The following is a 12,403-nucleotide window of genomic DNA, read 5'->3' on the forward strand; positions in this document are numbered from 1 at the left end:
TGAGGGAGAGAATTGAGCCCCTCTGCTCCTTCAGCTCCTCCTATGTGAACATTGTGTCATGATCTGTGAAACAGAGAGCAAGCCTTCACCTGACAGCTTGTCTACTGGGGCCTTAATCTTGAACTTCTCACCCTCCAATCTTATGAAAAGTAGTTATTTCTGTTTTTCATAAATTACCTAAAAAGGAGTAACATTGATTGAGATGCACTATGTTCATTAAACTGCTTTTTTAAATGGCAACTCCTTTGTACAACTACCTAAAGAAAATAAAATAAATTACCTAGTCCAAGGTACTTATTGCTACAGTCATAGGAACAGACAACACATTTATTGACATCTTCCATGAATCTAAGCCAATCTTCACGGTGGTGAGAAGCCTATGCAGATATCCAGTGTTAAGAGTTGGGACCACTAGAGGAAAGCCTTCCAGGAGATTTATATCAGAAGACTAGATGTAAGTCAAATTAAGCAGTTGGTGATGGAAGCCAGCGGGGGGGGGGGGGGGGGGGTGCTGTGGTGGCAGCCTCAGCTGCCGCCAGTCAGTATGGAAGATTAACTCTCTGATAGAATACAATCAAGTCATGGATTTTTCTTTAGAATTTGAATATGGAGGCCACAGGAACATATGAAATTGACAAGTTAAAAACCAAATTTGTATCCGCTTGGAACAACATGCAATACAGTTGGGTGTTGAAAACAAAGACGTATTTTAGTAGAAATTCCCCTGTACTATTATTTGGAAAATGTTATCTTTTAAATACGAGGATGAAAATAAAACATGACTCGAAAGATCAGGATGTGTAATAGAAGATCATGTAATTGCGGGAAATGTAGAAGAATGTCGTAAAGATTTCATTTCTAGAATATGGCTGACCTACAGGGAAGAATTTCCTCAAATAGAGGGCTCAACCTTGACTTCAGATTGTGGTTGGGGCTGTACACTAAGAACTGGCCAAATGCTCTTGGCTAAAGGACTCATACAACACTTTCTTGGTGGAGCTTGGACCTGGTCTGATACACTGAACATTGAAAAATCAGACTGAATCATGGACTTCCCACGCTGTGAAAAAATTTACTACATCTTTTGAAGCATTGCTTTCACGGGAAAGAGACCTCAAAGCTCCAAGTTTTTCTCTGAAGGAAAAAGTAAAGAAATATTCTGATGATCATGAAATTTGAAATGAAATTTACTATAAGAAAACCATTTCCTGGTTTGGTGATTCCCCATTGGCTCTTTTTGGCTTACATCAATTAATGGAATATGGAAAGAAATCTGTGAAAAAATCTGGAGATTGGTATGGACCAGCTGTTGTTGCTCATATTTTAAGAAAAGCAGTTGAAGAAGCAAAACACCCTGATTTACAAGGAATAACTATGTTGCACAAGACTGTATTGTTGCGATATAACTGATAAGCAAAGTGCTTCAATGACTTTTGGTAATGCTGTTGACATAGCTGTTATTATTTTAGTTCCTGTAAGACGTGGTGGAGAAAGAACCAACACAAACTACCTGGAGTTCATGAAGGGTGTCCTAAGCCTTGAAAACTGTGTGGTTATTATTGGTGGCAAACCAAAACAGTCATGCTCTCTCAGACCACAAGGAAATAAAATTAGAATTCAACACCAAGAGCCACCAAAGAAAGTCCTGTAACACATGTAGGCTGAACAACACACTGTTGAACCACCAGTGGGTCATGGAAGAGATTAGAAAGGAAATTCAAATGTTCATGCCATTTAATAAAAATGAACACACAAACTATCAGCTCCTCTGGGACACAGCAAAGGCAGTACTCAGAGGCAAGTTTATAGCTCTGAGTTCCTACATTAACAAATTGGAAAGATCTGAAACTAACAATTTAATGAGGCACCTAAAGCTCCTTGAAAAAGAACAACAAGCTAAACCCCAATCCAGTAGACATAAACAAATAATTAAAATTAAAACCAAATTAAATGAATTAGAGTCCAAAAAATGTAGAAAGAATTAACAAAACTAAGAGTTGGTTCTTCAAAAAAGTAATAAAATTGACACACCCTTAGCAAATCTTATGAGAAAAAAAAGAGAACACATCCAAATAAACAAACTCAGAGATGAGAGTGGAAACATCACTACAGAAACAACCAAGATTCAGAATATAATAAGGGGATACTTCTGAAACCTTTATGCTAATAAGTTTGAGAATCTGAAAGGTATTGACAAATTTCTAGTAAACATTGACATGTCCAAGCTAAAGCAAGATGATTTAAACTAACTTAACAGACCCATATCAAGCACCAAAATAGAAACAGCAATAAAAGACTTCCCACCCAAGAAAAACTCAGGACCAGATGGATTTACAGCTGAATTCTACAAGGTCTTCAAAGCAGAATACACACCAATACTCTTCCATCTCTTCAATGAAATTGAAAACAAAAATTCAATACCACACTCCTCATATGAAGTCAGCATAACCTATATCCCAAAACCAGGCAGGGACTCATTAAAGAAAGAGAACAACAGACCCATTTCTTTGCTGAATGTTGGCACAAATCTTCTCAACAAAATCTTGGTCAATCGACTTCAAAAACTCATCAAAAAAATTATACACCACGATCAAACAGGATTCATTTTAGAGATGCAAATATGGTTCAATATACATACAGCAATTAATATAATTCATCACATCAACAAGAGCAAGGATAAGAACAACATGATTATCTTCATAGATGCAGAAAAAGCATTTAAAAAGATCCAACACCCCTTTATGATGAAAATGCTGGAAAAACTAGGAATCCATGGAATATTCCTCAATATAATGAAGGCTGTATATGACAAACCTACAGCCAGCATTAGACTTAATGGCAAAAAGTTAAAGCCATTTCCTCTAAATTCAGAAATGAGACAAGGATGTCCACTCTCTGCACTCCTCTTCAACCTAGTATTAGAATGCCTACATAGGGCAATAAGATGCAGACATAAAGGGCATGCAAATAGGGAAAGATGAAGTAAAACTATCCCTCCTTGCAGATGACATGATCTTGTATTTAAAGAACCCTGTAGACTCCACTCCCAAGTTACTTGAGCTGGTTGGAAACTTTGGCAATACTGCAGGGTATAAAATTAACCCTCAAAAATCAATGGCTTTCCCGTATGCCAATAATGAGAAGAGCGAGGCTGAAATTAGGAAAGCAACCCCTTTTTCAATAACCTCCCCCTAAAATAAAATACTTAGGAGTTAACTTAACAAAAGAGGTAAAGTACCTCTATGACAAAAACTTTAAAAACCTGAAAAAGGAAATTAAAGCAGAACTAAGCAAGTGGAAAAACCTTCCATGCTCCTGGATTGTGAGGATTAACATCGTGAAAATGGCAATATTGCCAAAGGCTATCTACAAATTCAATGTGATACCCATCAATATCCCAACCTCATTCTTCAAAGAAATAGAAGAAGCAATCCAAAAATTCATATGGGACAATAGAAGACCCCAAATAGCAAAAACAATCCTTTTTAGAAAGAACAGCACTGGAGGAATATCAATTCCAATTACAAACTCTACTACAAAGCCATAGTAATCAAAACAGCTTGGTACTGGCACAAGAACAGATCTGAGGACCAATGGAATAGGACTGAAAACCCAGAAATGAACTCACAGACCTATAGCCACCTAATCTTTGACAAGGGAGCTAAAGAAATAGAATGGAAGAAAAACAGCCTTTTCAGTAAAAGGTTCTGGCAAAATTGGTTAATCACTTGTAGAAAACTAAAGCTAAATCCATATTTATCACCCTGCACCAGACTCAACTCCAAATGGATCAAAGAACTCGAAATAAAAGCGAACTCCATGAAAACCTTACAGGCATGAATAGGAGAAACTCTTGGCATAGGCCACAGAAACTCCTTGGCACAGGATGAAATTTTCTTAATAGAGAGAGATCCAGAAACACAACAAATCAAAGAAAGATTGGACAAATGGGATTGCATGAAGCTGCAGAGCTTCTGCATGGCAAAGGACATAGCTAGCAAGATAATAGAAAGCCCACAGATTGGGAGAAGATCTTCACTAGTCATACAATGGACAAGGGTCTCATATCTAAAATATACTTAGAACTCAAAAAACTAAATCCCCAACAACAAATCCTCAAAGAAACAACTTCCCAATTAATAAATGGACTAAAGACTTAAAGAGCGACTTCTCTGAAGAGGAACTAAGAATGACCAATAGACACATGATGAAATGCTCAACTTCTCTAGCCATAAAAGAAATGCAAATCAAGATACCGTTGAGATTCCACCTCACCCCAGTTAGAATGGCTACAATCAAGAAATCTAGTAATAACAGATGCTGGAGGGGATGTGGCCAAAAGGGAACCCTACTGCATTGTTGGTGGGAGTGTAAATTTGTTCAACCACTCTGGAAAGCAATATGGAGGTTTTTCCAAAAGACTCCATATAGAGTTCACGTATGACCCAGCAATTCCACTTTGGGGCATTTACCCAAATGATCATAAACAAGGTCATACCAAAGCAACCATCACAGCCATGTTTATTGGAGTATTATTTATGATAGCTAAAATATAGAACCAACCCAGATGACCTTCAGTAAATGAAGGGATCAAGAAATATATTCATACAATGGAATCCTATGCCTCCATCAGAAAGAATGACATTGCCTCATTTGTTAGGAAATGGAAAGACTTGGAAAAAATTATATTAAGTGAAGTAAGCTAGGCCCAAAGAAACATAGGTTCCATGATTTCCCTTGTTTGCAATGACTAGTACAGGTCTCAGACAAGCAGAGGTCAAAGGCTATGTATATATGACCACATGAAATAATTGTAAGCAAAATGTACCCCAAGACAAAGACACAAATGTTTTTTTTTCTTTCTTGCTAGTGTTTTTAATGTACTTACAATGCACTATGTGATTCTTTTGTTTCTTTAGTATGTTCTTCCCCCAGGGTATAACCCCTGTTTTCACTGGATTTGATCCCAGTGCTCTGCATCTTGTATGGACATTTTTGTAATTTGAGGAGGGGAAGGGATATTGGGGAATGCTTAAATGGGGATGCAGCCTGACTCATTGTGACAAGGAGATGTACAGGACACTAAGTTGAAAACGAACTTTACAATATCGGGGTGAGGGGTGATAGCAGTTGGGGAGGTGGGGAGGGAAAGGATGGCAGGGGATAAACAAAGGAGGAGGTAACAATGCTCACTATGAAATGTACTCATTACCCTACTCATGTAAATGTAAACCCTCTGGGCAACAGTTTTACAATATATATATATATATATATATATATATATATATATATATATATTTAAAAGAAAAAAAAGAAAGAAAGAAAAAGAAAGGAGTGGTCCATAAAGTTGGGGTTAAGTCCTCTCAATTTAGCTCCTTAAATTCCACTAGCTTTTAGGATGCCTCCACAGTAGTTAGTTTTAATGAGTAATGTATCTATTGAAAGCTAATTTATTTGTCACATGAATGTTGAATATCAAGGATATTTCATATATTTTTAGTGTTGGTTTCAGAGCTTACATAGTAAGTTCTCTACTAATATGTTTGTGTGTGTGTGTGTGTGTGTGTGTGTGTGTGTGTGTGTGTGTGATTTCTCTTTTTGTAATCCCAAGTATTTGGTAGGGAAATGAATGAGTGGAGAATATTCACTTTTACAAAATCTGTTACTAAGGCATTTTAGCTTAAACAAGCCTTAGGTTTCTTATAAAAACTCACTGTAAATCTCCCAATAGGCTTCTGCTTTCCCCAAAGTGCTAGCCAATTATTAACAGATTCTGACATTTCCAGGGCTTTTTGCCTCTGAGTCAAACCAGGATCAAACTGCATCTAAGACACATGTGGTATTTCTTGAATTTTAATTTATAAACTTGTCTTTCTATGCATCTATAATATGTTTGAGCAATTTCAGAGGCATAAATGACAAAAAGATAAATGAATGTAAAGGCAAGGGTTAAAGAGCTCAGTTATAAAAATCAGACATAATGAAGCAACATAGAAGCATGATTAGAGAGAGAAGCTGAATGCTAAGGGCAGACAAGCATCTAATACCAAAAGGAGGCTAGAAATGTTTCTACAGGAGGTTCTGGCTAAAACCAGATTTGTAAAACAAGTCAGTATTCATACAATACCAAAAAGAGAAAGGGGTTTTCTGGCAGAAAACATAATGCTTTTGAAGGCAAACAATATAAAACAGGAAAGTTCTCCCAAATGATTATGCATACATATGTATATCAGACATGCATATGACATAACTTAAAGCTATCCTCGTAGTGTTACACAAATCAGCGTATAAAACATAAAATTCCAAAGAATGAATTTTCTGGTGGTAATAGGATTTGAACCCATGTCTCATAAATGCTAGGCTGGCATAACACAGATAATCTTTCCATCCAGGCCTGTTTCACTGTCTGTTTTCAGGACAAGGTTTTACTTCCCATCCAGAATCATGTCTGAGCTTCAATATCCCTGCTTTTGAGACTTGCCATCATTGCTAGATCACAGACATATGTCTTCACCTCTAGCTCCCCTCCATGGAGACAGTCTTGTGAAATTTTCTGCCTTCTATGTAACTTGAGATGATAGGTGTGTGCTACTGCACTCTGTAATAGGTTGAGAAAGGCTGTACAAAATATTCTGCCCCACCGGCCCTGATGAGTTATGAATTCCTATTCTCAACCTCTGAGTTGCTAGGATAGCAGATGTGAGTCACTGGCTCCAAGTTAAAAGTGTACATCAAAATGTGTAGTCCACATTTATTATAAATCTCAGTGGCTTGGTGAATCCACTGACCTTTCTTAGTTTGACAATTGCTCTCTCACTTTATACTTTTCTTTTTGGAACATGTTCTTTGGCTCCCCTTGGCACACTATTTCCAGAAAGAGCTATGTAGTAGAATTTTTCACCTTGGTACCCCTTGCAGTCTTTTGCATATCTTCTAAATTCTGTTATTTCACAAAAACAGTCATAGGTAATACACAAACAAACTGGGATGGCTCCACAACAATATAGCTTTATCCATGGATGTCAAATTTTGAATTTCATGAGATATATAAATATGTGTTATGAAATATGATTGCTTCTGGTCTTTTCTTCAGCCATTTGGAAAAAATGTAGAAACCTTTGTTAGCTTGAGGGTTTGTATAAAATCAAGGAACCAGCTGGGTTTGACACCAAAGAAAATTACTATACTTGAGGGTTGAGAGTCAGATTCTGAATACATGGAGGCACACTCCCAACTCTCATCCTGCATAGCTGTGTTATCTTGACAACATGAGAGAGAGCTTAAGAGCTTGCTGAAGGATACTTCCCTAGAAGTACTAAGAACCATTCAAAGATTTTTAAACAAGATAGTGAATGTGCTCTACCTACTGGAAAAGTCTTTCTGTCTGGAATGTTGATCTTAGACTAGAGCAAATAAAAAGGATAGAAAGGGTGATGAGCTAGGAAGAATATGGACCACTTTTCATTCATCAAGTTAGCTTTTTCTGAAATAGAAATACATGTCACTTTTAACCTAAGATATGTACATCTAATTGTGTTCATGTGTATGTACTGTGGTTACTGTGTTTTGTTCTAGCTTCATTTAAACATATATTGTGTTTCCATTGCAAATGAATAAAAGGTCAAGTATACACAATGACCTTGTGGAAATGGTATGTGATAGGCCTGAATTCTGAACCTGTTTATAGCAGATAGCTAGGCTTTTTGTAAAGTGTTTTTACCAGGAGCATAGACCATCTGTTTCCTTTAGTGATAAAGTATCTCAGTCTACATTGTGGTTCCAAATGAATAATGGAGATTGGTTTTTACAAGTCAGCTTTATCTGTTGCAGCAATGATTAATAACCCTATGGCCAACCTTGCTTACAAAAAGAGAGAAAGCACGGGGAAACAATTTTGTATCTGAGTGAGATGAATCCAGATTTTGCAAGGAAGATGAAAGTCAATTCCGCTGATGCCAAGTGGTGAAAGCTTTTCTGTGTTGTGCTGTAAGGGAAAGACATTGGGCATCAGCTCCTACATGGCTCAGGATGGAAACTAGGTTCAAAATATGGCTCTTGTATAACCTCAACTAAATCACTTCTCATCTTGAGCTTTCACTCCATCATGTGAAGTAGGAAAGTTTAGATACATTGCAAGATTTGAGTGAGGCTTAGTTACATATGTATATGATCAAGAACATAGGAAGCTATCTTCATTAATATGCTTTTAGCAGAATTATTGTTGGAATGATATATGAAGTATGTTCATGATACCAATCTAACTCATAAAGTTCTCCACACCATACATTAACACTTGATTATGGCTGAATGACCTCTATGTTTTTGAAGCTTATTTTAATTGTTTTGTTTTGTTTTAATGTTACTTAACTCCTCAGTACTGCTTTGCCACTTCTAAACTTCCCCTCCCTTGTCTTCATCAACATCATACTCTTTTGTTTTTATTCCTACATCTTCCATATAACTTCAGTCTCATTGCTATAAGAACTGCCCTTAAAGAAGATGGCATTGGTAGTGTCCTGGTGGCTCACGCCTGTAATCCTAACTACTCAGGAGACTGAGATCTGAGGATCACAGTTCAAAGCCAGCCTGGGCAGGAAAGTCCATGAGACTCTTATCTCCAATAAATGCCTAGAAAACCTTAAATGGCACTGTGGCTCATGCAGTAGAGCACTCGCCTTGAGCTGAAGAGCTGAGGGACAGCATCCAAGCCCAGAGTTCAAATGCCACGAAAGACCAACACCCCCCAAAAAAAGAAAGGAGGACAGCATTGGATATTTCCTTGAGTCTCATATACAAATGGAGGCTCTCTTACCTAAGGCATTCCTTGCACTTTCAAATAAACTTTCTTTGTTTCCTTAAAACAAAGAAAGGAGGAAGGAAGAGAGGGAGGGAAGGAGGGAAAGAAGGGAAGAAAGGAAGGAAAGAAGGGAGAAAGAGGCTTAGGTTTCAAGCATCATAATTTGAAGCCAGCCCCTATAGAAAAATCTGTAAGACTCTGTCTAATTAATTAGCAAAATGCCCCACTGGAAGGGTATCCCAGCTAGTAGAGTGCCAGCTGTGAACACAGAAGCAAAGTAAGAGAAAGAGGTCCTGAGTTCAAATTGTAGTGTTGAACAAAGGGTAGAAAAAGTTGGATCTCTTCAAACAAGGCTTAGTCTTAAGCCATTATGCTTCTTTCTTGTGGGCTAATTCTAGAGATTCTACTTGTGCCCACAGCTTCAAACATCATTACAACATAGATGACTCACAGTACAGATCTCTAATGGAAAAATCCCCTTTGTGCTCTGGACTTGATTAAAAGTAACAATGATAACTTTCCTCTAATAATTAATATGACAATTTATCCCCACAGCTGATGATTTTCCTGTGCTTGTCTTTTATGTTACATGCTGCCCTTGACACCTGCAGCTCTCATCCCACATATCAACCTATTAGGTTTTTCTACATCTTATAACATTGACACTTTGTATTAGCTGTTTTATGGTTGAGATCTGCCCTGTGCATTGCAGAAAGCTTTGTATCCTCTTTGGGATTTGCACTTGAGATGCCCTCAGTATCTGTTCATCCAGACCTGATGACTGAGATCTACTCTGGACAGACAATAAACTCCTGCTGAAAGCCACAGACTACCTATTCTTCTCCATATCTTCTTCATCATACAAACACATTTCTATGTTCTTTCTCCTGGGGGATTGCAGTAGGCTTCTCAGTAAGTACATATATCTGCCCCACTTTTTTATTTACTTTATTGTTATTATAAAGATGATGTACAGAGGGCTAACTATTACATGAGTCAGGTAATGAGTACATTTCCTTTCATACAATTTTTTCCATTCCCTCAGTCTCTCCCAGTCTCTACCTCCCATCTCCTTCTACATACAAGTTTTAGAGTACACTTCCATCAGTGTTCAATCAGCTCCACTGCTACAACTTTTCACTTCTTCCTCCACTTCTTTACATTCCTTTCTTACACTATGGAGGTGGTAAACCTTGTGATTTAAGAGTGTGAGACCTGGGACCTGCTGCCAAATTCACTGTGTGTTCTTGGACAAGATACTTAATCGTTTTCTTCCCCAACTTTCTCATCCTTAGGGAAAGGATAATAATACAAACCACAAAGGGCTGTTGTGAGTGTCAAATGTGTAATACATGAATGGTACTCAAATAGGACCTGGCCCAGAGTAACAAAATCTCAATTCATATTAGTTATGGTACCCAGAATGTTCTTTTGAAAACTGAAATCAATAGAATCAATTCTGTAATGAGAAAAAAAGAACTTTAATTCTGTTTGATTGCTCTTTAAAAAGCTGTTTGCTGGAGTTCCGGGAAGATGGCGGAGGAGAAGCTGGAGGCTAAACAAGCTCTCGCATAGAAAGCAGTTTTAGAGTTCCAGTGAACAGTCCTACGCCAGAAAATCACACCAAGTGTGCCTTCACAGACAGAGAGTTAGGCCAGAGAGAGAAAATACAGGCAAGGAGACAGCCCTGAGCTCTTGCCAGCAGCCGCCGCGGCGGCAGCAGTGGCAGCGGTGACGACTGAAGCCACCATAGCTGAATCACAGACAGTCTGGGAGGAAAGAGGCAGACGCGGCAGGCAAGCAGATTCCACTCAACACCAGCAAGAACCGACAAGGAGCAGACATCTTCATCCTGCAGTTCGCAGACCAGAGATGACCCAGGAACCAAGACTCGGCGTGAGTAGAAGCTTAATGTCCTCACTCCTTCTCAGGGAGCAGAGTAGGGAAGACCACCCCTACCCCCCACCCCCCAGTACCAGAGATATCCATCTTGGATACCAACAAAGCTCAGCGGAGCTGCTAGCTTCAACTCAGATCTTGGAATAAATCTAGAGTCATCTAGCAGGTCACAAGAGCCTAACCTGACCTGCCAGACTCAGCTCCACCCAGGGAAAAGTCACCCAGCTCGGGCGCCAGCCCCAGGAGTGACTTTCTTCACCGGGTAATCAGAGCCAGAGGCTGCCCCTCCCTACAGCAGCCTTGACAATCAATTGAAATTCAGTAAAAAGAAACCCTGAGAGTGGCTCCAGGCTGGGCTCTGTGAGTTTCTCACAAACCAGCCCCTGGGAAAAGCTACTGTTTGCTGAAAGGCCTCAACTCTACCCAGAACCTAGCCTCATCACAGCATCACCAAACTCGAGTAAAAAGCCATCTCCTCTTTTGTGACACTCAAAGCAGATCTCCCTCCCATTGTACTAACCTGGGAGGAGGATCCCAGAGCATTTTTCTGCCTGTTCAAAGAAACTGACTTAAGTAACCAACCAAGCCACAGGAACACAAGCAGACCAGAGACTCCAACAAGAGGCTGGTTATGGATTTTTCCCACCCCTCCCAAAAAAATCAAAGAAAATTTTTGTCGTTGTACTTTGACAAAAAAAAATTCTAAAAAAATTTTTTTAATCTTTAATTTTTATCTTTTTTGAAAAAAATTGTTTTCTAGTATTTTTTTTTCCTCTTAGAATTTTATTTTAGGGGTATAAGTGTGTGTGCATTTTTCTTTCTTTTCTTTTGTTTTGTTTTTTGTTTAGCTCTACTGAACTTCTGATCTTTTTTCTTTCTTTTTTATCTTTTTCACCTGCTCTTCCCTTTCTTTCTTCTTTATGTGACTTAATTGCTATTCTGCATATCCTCAGATAAACCTGTAGTCGATTATTAGAACTTACCCCCATTGTGTAGACATTTAATCCACAAATTTATTACTCAATTCAAAACCTCTTAGACTTAAATTCCTTAATAGCTGTACTACCTCTTTATACCTATATAATATTTTAAGTATTTTTATTTTTAAGTTTTTCACATCTCCTTTATATCCTTCGCCTTCTCTCATGATATTCATGTTCTTCTCTGCATAGTTTGTTTTCGAGTCTGTATAATATTTTTAATTTTTACCTTTCTATTTTTTCTGGTCTTTTTTTGTTCCCTTTATCTTTCTTCTTTTTTTTCTCTCTCTCTACTTTCATCCTATCCAACCTATTTCCTTCTTTGAGATTAGAACTTAGTTAACACTCCCTGTGTCTTTCCACATCATTCTATTCCTATTTTTTACCCACATCTCTTCCTAAAACTGATAATTTCTAGTTTACCAAATTCTTCTTTGCGGTTCATAGCCCATTAATATATAGTTGTTTGATGTTGAATAGATGTATCTGTTGAAATAGATTGTATCAGCAGACTATTGACTGTGCAAATACATACTTTGGTTGATGGTTGCCTTAAGATAGTGTTCTAGCACAAAACTGGTGTTAATTTCATCCCAAATGGGCAGAGTAAGCCAGAAAAACACAAGAAAAATGGCAAGTCCGGGTATCTCAACTCCCACTCATGATAATCAGGGGACAGAACAGATAATGAATAATCCAGAGCAGAGTTCCCAAATAGCTCTACAAA

At 38.1% G+C, this 12,403-nt stretch overlaps 1 pseudogene; it reads left to right on the plus strand.

Annotated features, from left to right (window-relative positions):
• The first annotated feature begins 603 nt into the window (after positions 1–603).
• LOC105988908 overlaps positions 604–12,403 on the plus strand; it is a 160,578-nt pseudogene continuing 148,778 nt past the window's right edge.

This window comes from Dipodomys ordii, unplaced genomic scaffold (assembly GCF_000151885.1).
Source record: "Dipodomys ordii isolate 6190 unplaced genomic scaffold, Dord_2.0 Scaffold52, whole genome shotgun sequence".
Taxonomy (NCBI): Eukaryota; Metazoa; Chordata; class Mammalia; order Rodentia; family Heteromyidae; genus Dipodomys; species Dipodomys ordii.